Source organism: Rhinichthys klamathensis, unplaced genomic scaffold (genome assembly GCF_029890125.1).
Source record: "Rhinichthys klamathensis goyatoka isolate OS25496 unplaced genomic scaffold, OSU_Roscu_1.1 h1tg000040l_1, whole genome shotgun sequence".
Lineage (NCBI taxonomy): Eukaryota > Metazoa > Chordata > Actinopteri > Cypriniformes > Leuciscidae > Rhinichthys > Rhinichthys klamathensis.
Genome location: NW_026606587.1, coordinates 5,551,924 through 5,557,313, shown reverse-complemented (window position 1 = coordinate 5,557,313; position 5,390 = coordinate 5,551,924). Strand labels below are relative to the sequence as shown.

At 37.8% G+C, this 5,390-nt stretch overlaps 1 pseudogene; it reads left to right on the top strand.

The window, feature by feature from the left end:
• Positions 1 to 1,223: 1,223 nt before the first annotated feature.
• LOC130082177 (5S ribosomal RNA) lies at positions 1,224 to 1,340 on the top strand (annotated as a pseudogene).
• Positions 1,341 to 5,390: the final 4,050 nt, after the last annotated feature.

Here is a 5,390-nt window from a genome sequence, read left to right as displayed (position 1 = left end):
GACACATTCATGCCCGTCTTAATGACTGCAAAGACCTAGCCTTCATAATGAACCGCTTAATTCATGAAGCTACCCGGCAACCGCACAGCAACTTAGTACAACTGTATAATTCTTTATAAATGATAGAATTCTGGCCACAAATCAAGTGTGGATGGATAATATTATAATTGATATATTTTCTTAATTCCTCATAACACATAATTGAACTGACAGATTCAGTGTTTAATCTGTCTGTCTCTAGAAATCTTTATATATGGGGATTTTTTTTTTTTTTTACTGTTAAGTTGCTTTAGTGTGAAGGCTGTTCGTTCATATTTAGACATAGTGACGGAGAACGTACTCGCTCAACAACAGATAACACACACCGTTAAATTTACACTGTTTGGAGTCAGGAAGATTAAAAATAAATCAGCAAAAAATTATCAAAAAGGACAGTAAGGACCAGTGTGGGTAATTATAAGTTACGTAATCAGATTACTTTTTTCAAGTAACAAGTAAAAGTAACACATTACTTTTAGGTTTTCAACAAAATATCTGAGTTGCTTTTTCATGTAATTTACGCAAGGTTTTTTTCCCCCATTTATTGACTGACAGCTCTCCTGTCCTCATGTCGAGAGACATTGTAAGTGCAGAGGCGTTGTGTGTAAACATGATGGTTATTGTTCTGCTAATGTGAACATGTATTTACTCTTCTCACTTGCACAAAAACTGATTCAGTATTCCTCAAAATGAATAAAAGCAGTGAAATGCAAACTCAGAATATTACTATAAATGTATAAATATGTTAAAATACACAAATATACTTTATGTATTTAATCTCACTTTATTAATTATTGTCTTTGCTGCTGACCTTCGATGATCCAATTCAACCATACTAAGTAACAAGTAAAAATAATTTTTCCAGTCCAGTCCAGCCCAGGTGAGAAAAGGTTACTCAAAAGTAACGTAATTACTTTCCATGAAAAGTAACTAAGTATTGCAATTAGTTACTTTTGTGAGGGAGTAACCCAATATTGTAACACATTACTTTTAAAAGTAACTTTCCCCAACATTGGTAAAGACATTTATAATGTTACAAAATAAATTAACTTTATTCATCAAAGAATCTTGCATCTTTCGTATAAAAATATATCATGGTTTCCACAAAAATATTAAGCGGCACAACTGTTTTCAATACATTATATGAAATGTATCATGCACCAAATCAGCATATTGGCATATTGGCCAGCAGCCATATCACCCTGCAACCCAAGACTGGTTGCCCACTGAAGCTAAGCAGGGCTGAGCCTGGTTAGTACCTGGATGGGAGACCTCCTGAGAAAACCAGGTTGCTGCTGGAAGAGGTGTTAGTGAGGCCAGTAGGGGGTACGGCTCACCCTGTGGTCTGTGTGGGTCCTAACGCCCCAGTATAGTGACGGGGACACTACACTGTCAAAGAGCACCGTCCTTCGGATGAGACGTTAAACGGAGAGGTCCTGACTCTCTGTGGGCATTAAAAAATCCCATGTTTTCCGAAAAAGAGTAGGGGTGTAACCCCCGGCATCCTGGCCAAATTTGCCCCTTGGCCTCTGTCCATCATGGCCTCCTAATCATTCCCATATACTCATTGGCTTCATCACTGTCTCCTCTCCACCAGTAAGCTGGTGTGTGGTGGGCGTTCTGGCGCACTATGGCTGCTGTCGCATCATCCAGGTGGATGCTGCACATTGGTGGTGGATGAGGAGATTCCCCCCTTCCATGTAAAGCGCTTTGAGTACCCAGAAAAGCGCTATATAAATGTAAGGAATTATTATTATTATTATATTACAAGGATCCTGTGACACTGAAGACTGGAGTAATCCCATGGAAACGTTCTCAGAACTTTGGCTAATGTTTTGCGAGGTTCTCTAAAAGTTATGAAAAAATGTTCTTCCAGTAAAATTATTAGAATGTTTGTACACAGTCTTTAATAACATTTTCAAAACGTTTGCACAAAAACGTTATTTATAGTTCATGACAAGTTTTGTTGCACGTTTGTCCAACGTTTTTTACTTACCACCCGTTTTAAAAATGTTCAGCATTAAAAAATCTACGCTCCCATAATGTTTGTAAAATGTTAAAATGGAACGTTCCCTTTATATTTTATTAACCTTCGCATAAACACGAAAAAATATTTTTAAAACGTTTTAAAAAAAAAGAGGAAATTTTGAACATTCTGAGAACATTTAAAAATAATCTTTTCATTACTTAATGGGAATGTTATCATAGAACATATTTGTCATGGCTGCTAAAAATTCTATTTGACATCACAAAATTACTTTTTAAAATATATATATATTTTCAAATTCTAATAATTCACAATATATGTTTTTTTTTTCTCCATCAAATAAATGCAGCCTTGTTGAGTATACTGTAAGTGACCTTTCAAAAACAAAACAATCTTACCAATCCCTCACTTTTGAATAGTACTTGTTTTAACATTTTTATGCTTTTATCAAGGGGGTTATTTTTGCTAAATCTTACAAATTTCAACATGTTTACTTTTATTATATTGACCGTCTTGGCAACTTTTTATGTCTTCATCCTTTATTTTTGGTCCTTTTCAGATACCTTTATGTGTAGAGTATACTTGCTTTTTTATATTTATTTTCATTTTTAGAATTATTATTTTTCATTTTTAAACTAAAAAACAGTGAGCGTAATTAATTGTCTTTAAAAGTATTTCTGTCATGACAACTCTCAGAGTGTTTGACATGATAATGGATATGACAATATTGTGTGTTTGGTCTTGGCGGAATAGATCTGCTACACTGATGCTGCTTTTATTGCTGCTGCTGCTGCTGCTGTTGGTTATTGCTGGATGGTTATTATAAGTATGGGACTTGCTACTGCCAATACATATATGACACACTGCTGTGAGCAAGTAAGACATGCTGCTGCTGTACAATATAGAGTGCCTTATGCGCCAGAGAAACAAGCGCGCAGCCATCTTTAGAATATTGTCTTTGAACTTTCGTTTTTGCGGTCGCTCTGTATATTTCTATGGCATCACTGTCGAGGAGTAATTCTCTGGTAAAGTGGATTTACTTATTGTAAAGTTAAGGTGGAGGGTTTCTGAATGCGCGCTGCACTGCTAAGGCAAATGCTACCGATGTATTTGAAGGTTGAGCACGCCAGGAACCAATCAGCTGTGCCCTATAGATAACAATGTGATTACAAGCATGAAGGTTGAGGACATATTAGCCTGTGCCATAGAGTTTCATGACAGAACTTTGTATTTATTGTGTTTTTTCCCTTCAAATTTCAACTATCCCTTAGTTTGAGACATCATTATTGCAACCAACAATATTACTACTAATTTAGTTTTAAAGGGGTCATCGGATGCAAAATTCACTTTTATATGGTGTTTGCATATAAATGTGTCTTTGCAGTGTGTGGACCATAGACTGTAAAAAAAGATGGACGACGCCCCTTCGCTTTTTTCCATTGGAGAGAACTGAAGCCGCCAGTGTCCCGATATGGTGCTGACATATTGGAACTTGAGTCTGCGCAGTAGCGTTTTCGGGACCAGTCATGCGCAGTCGTGAGCAGGAAGTAAAGCCGCGAAATCAAGGCCCCGCCCCCACTCTCGCTGAATCAATCGTAAGCACACGCTCTGCACTTTTCTTAAGTGGCCTTGTCTGCTCCGTTCCTCTCCAATGATGTCTGCTGATTGCAGTACCTCGTTAAAATAAGGTAAATACAACTACTAACCACATAGTCAACATTATGAAAAAAAGTCCGTTAGTACTTCAGTGACTACTTCGCACAGAGAAGCTGTCAATCACAGCTGTCAATCATGATGTCACAGCACCGTTTTTATAGCATCAAATAACTAACTAAAAACTAACTTATTTTAAAAACAAACACTTGAAATTACATCAACGTGATAGAAACTACAGTAAATGACAGAAACTATCTTTAGAAAAAAGATATGTGAAGTGTAATTTAATTATTTAGTTGGTCTCACGTCCCGTTGAATAACATGGGGAGGCGGGGCTTATGACCTATACTAGGACCGGTCACCGGGGGGCGATCGAAACGCTTTGGCTTCACTTTTGAGGGCTTGTGCGGCACGCTTGGTGTGGACACAACCACCATACAATGAAAAAAATCCATTCACTCCTTTTTTTTTATCCTCAAAAAGTCTAAACACTCAATAATCAAGCCGTTTGGATTTTCTGAGCAATATGATGTCATATTGCTCATGCTCCGCCCACGACCACTGACGGACTGTCCCGTATTAGCATATTTCCGCCCTCAGCCATTTGTATACTGTCCACCAAGGCAGCACTTTACACACACCCCATGGAAGAGAGGGGTGGGGTGAGCAGTTGCTCATTATCATTTAAAGAGACGTGCACCGAAACGGGTCGCTGTGAAAAGAGCTGTTTTTGAGGAGGTATAAGGGAGATGTTTTACACAACCATTGAGGAATTTTTACCAAGGTATGTTGCAAACTTTACATGAAGAAGAATCACACCAACTTGTGGAAAATGGGCATCCGATGACCCCTATAACACAAGTTCCTGTATGCAAACATCAAACTGACACGTTGACTACAATGAAATAGTAAAAATGACAGGTATTCAGATTTAGAAACAATGAAAATTCTTCTAAGATACATGAATGTTGAACATTATTGGTAGACTATTAAAACTGAGTTCTTCAAGAATCTGGAAGTGATCTTAAAGACATCATACGGTAGTTTCTTGTTCTTGTGCTTTTAATTCATGGCAGCTCTCAGGTGCTGGAGTTCAATGAAATCACATTGATTTGTTCTTTCAGGGCTGAGCTTCATTACTTGGCATGTGCCTTCTGCCTTTCCCCTTCAACACACCTCGAGCCATAAGTCACCGACTCATAATAAAAAGCTCATCTGCCATGCATTAACAAAAGATGAGTAGAGGTCACCAGAGCTGTAGTGCTGATCACTAAATCTCTCTCTTTCTTAGTGATTCACGAAGAAAAGACAGCCACGTTCGGACTGCCCTCTGGGCTAATTGAAATGGTTGGAGGTTGTCCTTTTAACAAGGATTGTTAGATGCAGCCAAGTCCTGTGTTAATGGTGCTCAATATAGCAGATTGTCTGGGGCTTGACTACTTCCTCTGATTACTTCCATGAATTCTGAAGGCATAGTGTCAGTGTTTTTAAGGCCTTTATGAAGTTTTTAGGTTTTTCACAACTTTCAGCTGTCCTAAAGAACTGAATTGGGGAGACAGGGACTAATTGTCTTACTACAGTAATTTTTTAATTTTTTACTACAGTAAATATTTTTAAAAGGGGACATATCATGAAAATCTGACTTTTTCCGTGTTTAAGTGCTATAATCGGGTCCCCGGTGCATCTACCAACCCAGTAACTTTGTTTT